The sequence below is a fragment of the Amblyomma maculatum genome, chromosome 9 (genome assembly GCF_055883805.1).
Source record: "Amblyomma maculatum isolate TAMU_Amacu chromosome 9, ASM5588380v1, whole genome shotgun sequence".
Classification (NCBI taxonomy): domain Eukaryota; kingdom Metazoa; phylum Arthropoda; class Arachnida; order Ixodida; family Ixodidae; genus Amblyomma; species Amblyomma maculatum.
Window position 1 is genome coordinate 36,532,035 of NC_139352.1, and position 14,014 is coordinate 36,546,048.

Below are 14,014 nucleotides of genomic sequence, written 5' to 3' on the forward strand. Positions count from 1 at the left end.
ACTCTCATCGAAAAGCGTTAACGGCTTCATGGAACACACATTGCGCTTTGGGAAAGAAAACTCCAGTTCCCACCGCCACTGTAGGCATTTGTCTTTCTTCCTGTCATTTCTTTCTTACGCTTTTACCTGCCTCTCTGTTCACGTTCAGCAGAATTTATTGCAACCACATGTTGCTGTTTTCCCGACTGCGGCGGCACTTCCGCTGCACCCAGAAATCTCCTGGTTCCCCCCTTTCGGGGTCTTTCTTACACTGACCCTCGGTTTGCTGTGTACGTTCTTCTCCCCCCGCCCCTCCCCCTTCCCTTAGAACGGCGAGACGCCTGCTTTGGTTCTTTCCAACCCCACAGGACTCGTTCAGGCATCCCGCCGTATCGGCTGTCGCGTAGGCTCGCGGGCGGCTCGCCCTTCTTTAACTTGCGTTCGGACTCCTCTGCTTTTTTTTTTCAAGCACTGTCCATATTAACGAGACAAAAATACATGGGCCCAAGTGGGGCGCGTGCATTCTTCCCCTGTCCATTGTCCGGACAGCGAGTTTCCATATTAACGAGGCATAAATACATTGAAAAGGTTTCGTCCCCAGAAAAACTGTCCATAATTCGGGTCGTCCATATTAACGAGGGTCATATTAACGGGGGAAGACTGTACTGCGTAGGATCGACCTCCTGCCTGGTTACATTTACTTGATACGAGTATATGTCTCCTAGAATTTTGATGTGTGATCAAAGTGAGAGCTCGATGATGGCGTAACTGTGTATTGACAGGTTGCGGAATGCGACCTGATTAAATTGCTCTAAATACTTCCATGCAATAAAGAAAGAAAGAAAATCCGGGGCGTGGCAAAGTGCTGGGCTGGGGATCCAAGGGATGGAGGTTCGATTCCCCGGTGGAATCGAACCTCCATCGAGCACCATCAATGCATGTTCCCGACAAGACAATGCTGTCCCTAGAGGGTTAACCTGAATGCTTATCTATGTTCACAGGCTCAGCTATCAGGGGACATCACGGAAGTAGCTGTCTACAAACCTAGACTGAGTAGACAGCCTTGAGGTGCCTGACTGTAGGAATTCCATTAGCATCCAATAAACAACAGTCGAATTCAGCATCTGCATTGTTTGTTCACGCACCTTTTCTTGGCTGGAAGTAATGCACCACCTATGCTTTTCGCCCGTCAACTGTAGCAGCCATGCCGGAAGTTCTAGCTCTCAAAAGAACATTTTTTGCAAATTAAATTAGTTTTTGCTATATTCAAGCATTCACTTTCCTAAACTCCTGCGGCATGTAAATGACCTAATGTTAGGAGGCAAAACACATGAGCATCTTTCTCCTCGAGAAACTCTAAGGACTCAATTACAGTTGGCACTTGTTAAGAAAAAGGACAGGAAGGAGTGAGAAAAAATGACAGCCACACAAGAAAGAAAATGATGCCAACCTCCAAATTGCAGCCCTGGCAATCATCACATGAGCCTGCAGGCCCTGTGCACAATGATGACCTGCCACAGAACTCCTTCAGTGTCAAAAGAGAAAAAAAAAATGAAATAATAATAAGGACTTAATACACAGCAGATCGTCGCTGCTGAAGCACACAGCTACGTACGCCTTGCATGTAAGCTGCATAAGGACATTTCTTTTCTGCAAGTTAGCCAAATATAAAGACTAGACTGGTGGGTAGCTTTAACAACAGCCTTAAACGTCCTTTTGCACTTTGCCCCAGCAACCAATCATTGTGTAAATTCCACACATTTCCTTTAAGGCAAGAATGCAATCATGAGCTGTGCTGTGGTGGCTAAGGGGTTAGGGTGCTCAAATGCCGAGTCCGAGAACACTGCTGTGATCCCAGCCACCACAGCCATGTTTCGATAGCGGCAAAATGTGAGGCCCCCATGTTCTCTGCAATCTCAGTGCATGTTGAAAAATCTCAGGTGGCCGAAATCAATCTGGAGCCCTTCCTCTACGCCCCTCATTGGCACATCTCGCTTTGGGACATTAAAGCCCACATACTGTACCATACCAGAATGCAATCAGGAGTGTTTCATCAGTCACGATGGGTGCTATGCATATTAAGCCATGCTACCCTGACAACACAAACACTGCATGCATGATATTTAGATGCTTCTTCAAGGTTCACCTCTAACCCTATCATGACACTGCTAGCATTACACTCATTCTAATACTAAGTTTATTACACACATCCAACCCTGCACTACTATTTCTGCACATACCAAGGAACAATACAAACATGCATGTTAGGCATACTAGTTTTCGTTCCATCTGCCACCATGAATATTAATGACTTAAGTTACTTCCTTTTCTGCAGCTTTTTTTTTTCTTCTCGATTTCGACAGGTACAGTATAGAATTAAAAACACTTTGAACGGAAGCCAACAATCATTCAGCCCCACATATAACAGCATAGTTCGTACTGGCAGCTTACAGTGTTGCACTTCATGCCTTCCTAAAAAAAAAAAAGAGAAAGTAACAACTGCAGAATTGTGACATATTATAGACTGCAGTATTAAGATAAAAGTAAACCTGCGCATAACCCAGACAAAGAAACAATGGCACAGCGCTTTATGTACAGTGCTCATTCTTCGTCCGGTGTTCTGCGCTGGCTTACCTTTCTTTCATAGGAAATGCACGAATGCTTGCTTCAATACAACCGAAACTGCAAATTCGGTGTCGCGTCCGGATGTAAGTTAATTTGCCCTGCAGGCTTCTGTAGACATTCCGATGAGAAGTGCAAAATTTCTCACTATAAGATGGGTGTGAAGAAAGAAAATAAAGATTGAGAGATTAATATGAGATGGCATGCCGCTTTGGCGCGGCAGCAACGCAGGTGAGAGGCGACGGGAAGTAAACAATGCTCGACCAGCTAACAAACAAATCAAAGGTCGTTGAGTATGCAGACAAGAAGAAAAACTCGCCATGCAGTGTAAAGGGCCCCCAAACCCAGCGCCGTGATCACTGCACGAACCTGTCTTGCGTTGCTGTCACCGGCACGCCTCGTGGTTTGGTGGTGGCGGGCACAGACCCGCGTACTACGCACACCACGTTGCTACTGCTACTGTCACAAGTTCGTACGAAGCTTTAACCGCAGGTCTTCGCATGCTTATTCAGATGCACAGATGATAAATGCAGCAGAATTGTTGGGCCGTTGCACAGCTTCACAACTTCCAACAACCAATCGCCAGTCTTCCAGCATGCTTATAGCAGGCGATGTTGTAGCATAGAGTAAGATACATATGTTAACCTATGGTTGTAGCTTGTAGCAGCTGTTTCACAGACGCCTGATCTTCTGTACTCTGCAAGCGCCCGGCCATCTCGCCAGTTTCTTTCCGCTTTTGTTTGAAGATTAGCGCGCGCACGTGGTTGTAGTTGCAAGTTGTAGTTGTAGTTGCAAGGGCTCGGAAGGATATTTTTTGGAGACATCCCTGCCCACAGCTTTCTCTGGGTTGTCTTAAGTACTGCGAAATGGCAGCGTTGTATGCGCATGATAGCAATTTGATTAATTAAGCTGCAAGTTGGGGGTGTCGGTACATAGTTTTCAGAAAGGTAGCGCAAAAAAGACGCGGACAAGGACGATAAGAATGCCCAGGGGCAACATCCACCTGATTCAAAGGGCAAGGCCAGCAAGGCAACCAGTTCATCATCATCATCATGGCATCGTCTGCTGCTGCTTTGTGCACGCGCGCATTGTTATGGTGTTCTAGTGTGCCGTCTTCAGGGCGCGGCAATGGGAGCGAGGTGGTCGCCGGAGCTATGAAAAGCGTAGGTGGCGCTGTCAGTCGCTGGAGCGCATCAGAAGTGCGCGCTGCAGAGGAAACGTTTGGGGCGTTTGCTTCTACGGCTCATGTCCTGCATTAATTTCATTGCATGGCATTGCTTCTCTGTCCTGCTATGATATGTTGTTGATGGTTGGTCAAGCAGGATATAAGAATGCCCAGGGGCAAGATCCACCTGATTCAAAGGGCAAGGCCAGCAAGGCAACCAGTTCATCATCATCATCATGGCATCGTCTGCTGCTGCTTTGTGCACGCGCGCATTGTTATGGTGTTCTAGTGTGCCGTCTTCAGGGCGCGGCAATGGGAGCGAGGTGGTCACCGGAGCTATGAAAAGCGTAGGTGGCGCTGTCAGTCGCTGGAGCGCATCAGAAGTGCGCGCTGCAGAGGAAACGTTTGGGGCGTCTGCTTTTACGGCTCGTGTCCTGCATTAATTTCATTGCATGGCATTGCTTCTCTGTCCTGCTATGATATGTTGTTGATGGTTGGTCAAGCAGGATAACATGTGTCAGCCGATAGCGCAGTCACAGTTCCAGTTCGTCTCCTTTAGCTCCGGTGCCCCCCACCCCAACTAAAAGCTCTTTTTCATGTTTTTTTTTTGCTCACTGAGCGCCCTTTCCGACTGATGAGCTTGACCGTCTGGTTCACGAGGGTAGATTGGAGGATGTCGAAGCTACATTGAATGCCCTTCCTCCAGATGATCATGTGTACCTCACTCTAAGCACAGTTCTAGGCCGCTCTTATATTGCAGTATATGTGGCTTGAAAGTTAATGCACAAGTCAAAATGCAGTACATGTTCTGCGTATTTCATTTCGAGCAAATCATGTGCGCACACAAAGAAGAAAGTGAAGTCATCCCAAACTTCAATCACGGAGGTCTTTATCCGTTTGCGGAGCTTACAGAGCTCGTAAACATGCCGAGTCACATTTTTTTTTTTAGTTTAAGATTTATGATTAATGCAAGCAGCATTCGTGATTTTGCGATGTTTTTTGAAAATGCAGAGTGCAAACCATGAATCACATCCAACACAAAATATTCCGAGAGAAATACAGGATCTGCACTGGAGAAATAAGAAAGCTTCAGCGCTGCTGCTGCTCACGTGCTTTTAACAGCTTTCCCTACCAAGGCCAGGGCTCGTACCGTACAGTGGAAATCCCCTTTCCTCGGTGCGCGTTGGTAGCAGTACTACCGCAAGTATGGATTTGACTGTAGTACAACGTTACTCTTGATCCGTGGCATTCTGATAGCGACATGAAATTCTCATGCAACTTAAGTCACGTGACCTTGTCACTATAGATGCGCTCCCACTCTTCATCCTAGGGATGGTGGTGAACCAGTCGTTATGACCTCTAATTTGCCATGGACACGGGAGAAACGCTAGCCAGGGACACTTAGGATATGTCACACGTGCACAGCATGGCATAGTTTGATTGCATGCTCAGCTGGTGATCAGAGGGGTAGGAGTCAGGTTCCCAGTAAAGGACTTAGAACTTAAATTAAATGTTGATGGATTTACTGAACTGGCCCCGGATTGAAATATGGACTCTAATAATAAATAATGTGACATTTCAATGCACCTTGACTCTCACATCACTTTGTCACGTGGTGTTCTCATAGCCATGTGATATACTGAATGATTGTTACTGTCATTGTGACACAACTGATCATGACTTATGACCATGACAGTATTGATTAATCGCTGTGTTTATATACTGCACTGCACTACTCTTTGGAAGATGACTGGTGACGTCTCATTTTGTGGACACTTCTGATGCTGACACAGCCTAGTAAGGATTTTACCTTAATAATGTAACAGGTCCCAACTGGCAACTGCAACCCAGCAGGCGAGACATTCATGACCAAATTGCATGGCAGTAACAATGAATCGGTGTTCAGTGAACCGTGCAATGGCAGACACAAGAGTTTAGAGTCACTGAAAATGTGAGCCTGAAATAAATTTAAACTTAGGCAGAATTTCCCCCCTCCACCATTTTTTTTTTCCACGAGCATTCGGCACAAATTTTCAGAAAACTATGGGGAAGAAAGAGTGAAAATTCCAGCAAATTATGAACAGGTAGGAAAACCCCAGAGTTGGCCTTTAAATATGGAGTTTAGGTGTCTACCAAATTTTTTTCAACATAGTTTGCTGCTTTCGCCAGATGACTGAAAAAAAATCACACTTTTTCAAAAGTGAACAATGCTGAATCTGTCCGTAACAATTAAATAACTGCTAGCTACAGCCCCCAATCTGAGAAATAGCTGCCACATGGCAGTGTACAGAGGTTTGTACAAAATAGAATAGTAGGTCAAAAGCACTCTGCATTTCATAAGCATCCTAAACAGTTGTAACTTTTTTGAATACAACATACACGAGCCAGATTGTTCTTTCAGCTGAATCAGCTGAATTCTTTAACGGGAACACTGCATCCCTGAGGCAAGCTTTATTATTCGAGAACACTTCTGTAAAAAGAAAAGGCTAAAGATTGTTATGTGTGCCTGTGCTAACAACCAGATCATGTTTAGGATAAGCCGTAGCCTCTCATTTGGCAGTAGCAAGCGGCACTGAGAAAGTGGTTCAACATACCTATAACCTCTGTGCCCTCCACTTGCATACACCGAGGGCTTTGCTATTCCTGTGGATGGCAATTTGTGAGGTAGAATGAAAGGGTTCCTAGTCTCCAAAGGCAAGGTAACTAATCTAGTTAATACCCTTAACGGCTTCACTGGAATGAACCAATGAAATGCATAATCGAAAACAATACGTGTTTTAAGCTGGAATCAAAAACTTCCATAATTGGGTGCCGAAATCCCTGCTTCGCACCTTTTTAGTTTCAACAGATTGGAAAATGCAACAATTTATAAACAAAATTTGTTATATCGCCTAGAACCAGTTCCTCTTGGTAAATTTTGCAACTCCAATTCTATAAAAAACGAAACATGCATCAAAGAGAATGTCGGTACAAAACCGCATTTTGCTGGTGCAACATGCTCAGGGATGCGATGCATGAACCCCGCTGCCGCTTCTCTTGCCTTCAACGGCCGCACCCCGAACAATTTCACGCGTACCGATCGATTAGCTGGCTTTGGCAGTAGCAGGCAGTTGTGGCATGTTCGAAGGTACAAACAGTTTCCCCGAAAAAACAAAAAAGGCGTTTCGAAATACTGATGCGTGCACACCAGGAACGTCTCAGGGGTCAAACCTTCAGACAAGCTATGATTCTCTCTCTCTCGAGACCGGCCGTGGTGCCGCAAGCGTTCAGCACCAGTTCCAGCAGTTCAGGTGCAGCATCGGCACCAAACGAATGGTAGAGTGCAGGCCGGGCCGTCTGCTAGCCTTGGCGTCGCCAACAAGCTGCGGCCAGCTGTGTGCAACATCGCGTCAGCGGACGCCAACGTTCCGGTTAACTTAATGAATTTTCAAATAGCACATGACAACGAAGTTTTGACATTATTCAGCCGCGATGCTTTTGGCCAGTGCTTTGTAATAAACGGCACTTGTCAACGAGAACACGATCGAGTTCGCCAAGGTATCGGCTACGCTTACTCAAGAAGTAGACACACGTATGCGGTGTGCTTCGATCGCCGGCTGCCGCAAAAGGCGCATATATATGCATTTGCACAAGACGTACTTAATGCGATGTGGTATACTTGAAAATCTTCATGTTTCTTTATTCATTCATGAATATGCGATGCATATATGTACAAAAGCCGACCGCATATGTGGTCGGCTATCTGTGAATTACATTGCCACTCACATCAACCGGCGCCAAAATGCTAAATAAGATCAATTTTCAAACAGCACATCGCAATGAAGCGAACCAGCCTCGATCGATGTATGTGTATGCGCACCATGCGGCAGCTGGCACGAAGCGCAAATAACAAACTTCGATCATGATTGAAGTCAGCATGAACAATAACGCATGCACGTGCTTACTTGGTAGACATGGTTTGAAGTACGCGTCGTCGTTTCTTTGGCAAACACGGGTACCGTTTTCGTTGACGAGTGGAATAAGGGTCGCTTCACTATTTATCACAACACGCAAGCCATCGTCGCGCAAGCTGCCGTCTGCTTTCATGCGGCGGCTGCAGCTGCACCATTCTGAGGAGGTGCACAGTTTTGCTGAACTTTTCGTGAACGACGTCTACACTTTTAGAAACGAACGGCGTGGTGCAGAGGGCGCCACCTTGCATTGCTGACACGAATGGTGAAGTGCAGCACCACGTGAACCAGTTCACGTAGTGCAGGTGAAACGAACGGACCTTTCATTCGCGACATTCGTAGTAGGCAATAAAAGACATGCAATGCTCGAGCGCTTTCGTGAACGAGATTCTGCCACACTCATGCACTAGAAACAGCCTGACCTTATCTAGCCAGAGCGCCTAGGCTGTTACAACCGTTTAAAATGGTCCGTACGTTTGGCTCAAAAATAATATTTCGAGCTGAACTCGAGCGCCAGCGCTCATTTGTAAACATAGCCTTGACCACGATACAGCTGATCTATATTCCTGCTAACCATTTTTACCACTTTCAAGCGTATTCCTTCGCACCGACGCTTGGCTCCACGAGTGCAGAACAAAGGACCGCTCCTTTTGGTGCTTCAAGATGACACTAGTTCACGGCACAAGCACTCACGACTGTCAGTCCACAACACTCACAAACACGCAAGGACAAAGACAAGCACTTTCCGTCGTCGCTGCTTCAACACAAACTATTATTAACTTCTCCAAAATCATGTATGAAGCAAGTTTAACTTGTTTAACTCCATTTACTCCAAGCAGACAATAGCAGACAGTTTTCGCCATGCCATTGATGTCGGTGCGTACCGCGGCTTTCCATGGTCTTTCTCTAGGGCCATTTGTTTAACCTACACTGCCTACACCAGCTACACCTGTGCAGCAAAAATTTTCTTCACCGGTGTAGCTGGTGTACGTTAAACAAATAGCCCTTATAGTGTTCTAGAATTGAGAAGTGTGCCGTCTGCCGCCGGCGAGCTGGTCGTTTCAGCGATGACAGGAGAGAGGGCGCTGTGTGCAGGAGGAGCGCAGTGAGCGCGGAGCAGACAGCTGGGTGAACCGTCACCGCTAGTTCAATCGGACTCCGAAGGCGCAATAAATTGTGTCGCTCCCACACGCTTTTATTAAAACGGTTATGTTCATGAACAAAACAACTAGTTCCCTACAAAATAAGCGGTCGTTGTGAGGGAACGGCAATATAAATACAGGCAATGTAAGATACAGATTGCCGACGAACTGACAAGCAACGGCAAGATATATTTCCTGAACGTATTGGATGCTTTATTTCTCGAACACTAGCGGGAGGTTCAATGACGAATGTCTAACGTATTTCAATGATCATGTAAATTTTTAATATTGGATGCACCGGTTTATGCGGGCTAGACTGAAGTCTTCCATAGACGCTCGCACGTACTGAAAACGCAGTGAATGGTGTTTTAGGCTAGGCTAGCGTACTTTTTGCGCCACTTGTAAATAGAGGTATGCGAAGATTGCTTGAAGACAGAAATTATGCCAGCGCTTACTGATGACTTTATTGAAATGTGGGCGAATACATATGAACTGGCAGTCCTACTCAAAACGAAATTAATGAATGAGAGCACATAGCAATGAACGAAACCACATAATGGACGACGACGTGAAAAAAAAATCGCGACTTAGTGCAAGAATATGGTACAAACGTATAAAACTGTACAGAACTATATGAGAATATTAATGAACTGTACTAGGCCGGGAATAAATTAAGCTTCTAAATTTGAAAACAAACAAGAGAAAGGCAGAATGATTAAAGTCCTCAAACACGATTACTTGCACCTCCTCAGCTGCTTTACCTGCTCTGCTTTAGAGGTCTGCTCTTGGTTTAGCGACTTGGTATAAGAATTCAATCGCATGAGGACGTAGAACTTCACTATGTTAAGTGTCAATTCTTTGTCAATAGTAGGGCAACCAAACTTAATATCTGTGCTTTGCAAAAACAAAGCAAATTCACGCATGCTATCTGCGTTAATCTTTCTTGAACTAAAAAAAAGAAACCGTGAAAGACTCTTCCACCGTGTGCACGAGCTTTGCAAGCTCCGAGGACGGATAAAGAAGACCTCCGTGGTCGAAGTTTGAGATAAATTGATTTTCTTCTTTTTGTGCCGCGCACGATTTGCTTGAAATGAGATAAGCGGAGCAAATACTGCATTTTGACTTCTTCATGAACTTTCTAGCGACATATCCTGCAATATAAGCTATGAGACGGCTAGAACTGTGCCTAGTGACGTATCTGTGGTCATCTGAAGGAAGGGAATTCAAAGTAGCTTCGACGTCCTCGAGCCTTCCCTCGTCAACCAAACGGTCAAGCTCATAATAGGATTTGAAAGAAGCTGGGTAGGTTTCTCGCTTGTACGACTAATTCCAGGTAAGGCATTTACAATTTCAGCATTACAATTTCCTGTCTTTGGGGGCTTCGCGGTTGTAAATTGCCAGGGCATTAACTGTCACTAAAAATTGAGCCGGCGTGGGATGATCGTGGCAGCCATTAAATTGCCTAACGATGCCAAAGAGGTTTTCTAGTTTGTCTTGGCTTAGTCTCGACGTGATAATGTATGTAAAACCGCCTTTTGCTGATAAGTAGTCAGCGAGGTCGACTGTGGACTGCAAAGTTACCCGAAGGCCGTCCGCGGTGCTGTTGCTTAGGAAACCATGCTTTGAGTGTATTTCGAGAAGGGAGAGTTCGAATAGGGAAGGCAGCAGAAATAGCGCGCAATGAGCAAGAAGAAAGAACAAAAGGAAGGAAAAGAGCATTCAGTAAATAAAAGGGGGGGGGGGGGGGGGGGAGTCATACGAGACTAACGGAACTGTTACTGTGCTCTCTGCAAACATGTGTTTTCCTGCTTGACCAATCATCGCTCTTCGCTCAACAGCGCGCCATAGTACAACAGCCAGAGAAGCAACGCGATGCAACAAAATTCACGCAGGAAACGAGACGTAGAAGCAGACGCCCCGAGCGTTTCCTCTGAGGCGCGCGCGCTTGTGATGCGCTCCTACGGCTGACAGCGCCACCTACACTTTTCATCACTCCGGCGACCACGTCGCTCCTATTGCCGCGCGCCGAAGACGGCACACTTCCCAATTCTAGAACACTATACTTCTATTGTAGCTGTAAAACCTAAAACCCTCCTGGGAGCTGCTGTGGCGGAAATAAGTTATAAACATAACCATTACGCTTGAAAATTAAAAATAAATTAATTAGGGCAAAATGTATATTGTAACAGGCGTTCCTTTCTTTCCTTTCCTTTCTTTCCTTCCTCCATGGCTCGATGCATGGCGCAAGCAGCGCAAGCGTGGCGATAACTGTCTGCTTAAAGTTCAAGGAAGTTGAGCTTGCTTAGATGATTTTGGAGAAGTTAATAATTGTCTGTGTTGAAGCAGGGACGTCGGAAAGTGCTTGTCTTTATCCTTGCGTGCTTGTGGCAAAGTGTAGTGGACTGCCAGAGAAAAACAATCGCGAGTGCTTGTGCCGTACGTGATCATCCTGAAGCGCCAAATGGAGCGATCCTTTGTTGTGCACTCGTGGGGCCAAGCGTCGTTGCCAAGGAAAGTGGTAAAAACGATTAGCAGGAATAGAGATTAGCTGTATCGCGGTCAAGGCTATCTTTACGAAATGGTTACTGGCGCTCTAGTTCAGTTCGAAACACTATTTTTGAGCCAAAAGTAAACGGACCGTTTTAAACAGTTGTAACAGCCTAAGCGCTCTGGCTAGAGTTGGGCTGTTTCCCTTGCACGAGCTTGACATAATCTCGTTCACTAAGGCGCGCGAGCAATACGTGTCTTCTAATACCTACTACGAGTGTCGCGAATGGAGTGAGAACAGCAGGGAGGGTTGTGTTGACATTCGTACGCAACTGTACGTGACCTCTGCTCGCGGTGTGTACAGAGCTGCTTTAACACGGGCTTCCTCTCTCAAAGCCCTCTGAAGACCTCTGAAAGCCCTATCCTCGGTGTGCTGTATGGCACACCAAGGATAGGGCTTTCATGGGAGCATCTTGGCGTGCCTAGCTGATCGCAAGAATCATATCCGCAGTGTTGATGGTTTGACCCCCGTTGGCGTTCCTGGTGTGCAGGCATCAGTATTTCGAAACGCCCTTTTTTTTTGGGGGGGGGGGGGGGGGGGGGAAGGGGGGGGGACCGTCTGTAACTTAGAACATGTTGCCTGCTATTCCCACGCCAGCGGATGTGTCGGTATGTGTGAAATTATTCAATGTGCGCTGTTGACTCTAGGGTAGAGGCAAGAGAAGGGACGGCGGCGTTGGTGCATCCCACGCCTGAGCATATTGCATCAGCAAAATGGGTTTCTGCATTGATATTCTTTTTGGTTCATATTCCCTTTTTGAGAGAATTGGAGTTGCAAAATTTAATAAGAGGAACTCGTTCTATGGGATACAACAAATTTTTTTTTATAAATTGTTGAATTTTCCATGCTGTCGAAAGGAAAAAGGTGCCCTTTATCGGCACCTGATTATGAGGATTTTTGATTGAAGCATAAAACACTACTTGTTTTTGATTTTGCATTTCATTTGTTCATTTCGCTGAAGCCCTCCAGATTTAATACTCTCCCTCACAAATTGCCATCCACAGGAATAACAAACCATCGGTGTGTGCAAGTGGAGGGCACAGAGGTCATTGATTGGTTGAGCCACTTTCTCAGTGCCGCTTGCTACTGCCGAATGAGAGGCTGTTGTGGCAGCATGTGTGAAATCATTCAAGCATACAGCTTATCCTAAGCATGATCTGGCTGTTAGCCCAGGGACACACGATAGCATTGTTTTGGGGAAATAAAGCTCGCCTCAAGGATGCAGTGCTCCCAATGAAGAATTCAGCTACCTCAGCTAAAAAAGCAGTCTGGCACGTTTATATTGTATCTAAAAAAGTTGCACCTGTTTAGGATGTGCATGTAAAATGCTGGGCACTATTAACCCACTATTCCATTTTGCACAAAACTCTGTACACTGCCTTATGGCAGCTGTTTCTCAAACAGTGTGGTCTCTGGCTAGCAGTGATTTAATTATTGCGGGCAGATTCCACATTGTTCACTTTTGACAAAGTGATTTTTTAAAGCTAATGGCTTATGCTGCCGTCGATAAAAGCTGTCCGCACGAACTGCACACCTGATTAGTCGACTGAGAAGTGATGTCACCAGCCACCAAATTCGAAGCGACCAACTAGAAGTTTCATCTTGTCTAGCGTTCCTGCCATCTCCAATCCCACACTTGAACGCGCGCCAAGGAACGCCACGCCGTAGGAGCGATGGTGTACCGTCCTAACACACACATGCCAGCGAACGTGTGACAGATCCTGTAAACCAATTATAATGGTATGCAGCGCTGCAATGAACGCCAATAGTAGGCAAATAATGAGAGGCAAATGATAGGAGAGCAAGGGTAGGCTTTCGTGATTAATTAAGCGACCCTCTAAATTTTTCCGCCATCTAGTGAAAGCAGCAAAAGATATTTTGCAAGAAATTTGGTCATCACTTAAGCTCCATATTTAAAGGCCAAGTCCAGTGTCTTCATACCTATTCGTATTGTGCTGAAATCTTCACTCGTTCCCTGCAGTTTTCTGGAAATTTGTGCCAAATGCCTGTAAAAATAATGGTTGAGGATGGAAAATGTGCCTAGATATGATTTTTTTTCAGGCTCAATTTTTCAGTGGCAGTAAACTCTTGTCTGTGCAGTTGTATGGCTTACTGATTGCCGATTCATTGTCACTTTACTGCTTTTGTCACTTCCATGCAGTTTAGTCGTGAATGTCTCACCTGCAGAGTTCCAGTCGACAGTTTGCGCCTGTTACATTATTAAGATGAAATCCTTTCTAGGCTATGTCAGCTCCAGAAGTGTCCACAAAACGTGACGTCACCAGTCATGTTAAGAACAGTAGTGCGGTGCAGTATATAAACACAGCATTTAATCAATACTGTCATCATCAGTTGTGTCATAATGACAATAACGATCATTCAGTATATCACATCGCTATAAGCGTATCATGTGACAAAGTGATGTGAGAGTCAAGGTGCATTAAAATGTCACATTATTATTAGAGTCCATATTTCAATCCAGAGCCAGTTCAGTAAATCCATCAACGTTTAATTTAAAAATCTAAGAAAAATAGTCCTTCACTGGGAACGTGACTTCTACCCCTCTGATCACCAACTGAGCATGCAATCAAACTACGCCATGCTGTGC

The 14,014-nt window shown here is 45.5% G+C and overlaps 1 long non-coding RNA gene across 1 annotated transcript; it reads right to left on the minus strand.

The window, feature by feature from the left end:
- Nucleotides 1-793: 793 nt before the first annotated feature.
- Nucleotides 794-8,655, minus strand: LOC146178853 (uncharacterized). Its single transcript, XR_014700661.1, has 3 exons — nucleotides 7,711-8,655; nucleotides 6,361-6,409; nucleotides 794-1,504 (listed from the first exon to the last, which is right to left on the minus strand). It is a non-coding gene; the product is annotated as an uncharacterized LOC146178853 (long non-coding RNA).
- Between the last annotated feature and the right edge of the window lie 5,359 nt (nucleotides 8,656-14,014).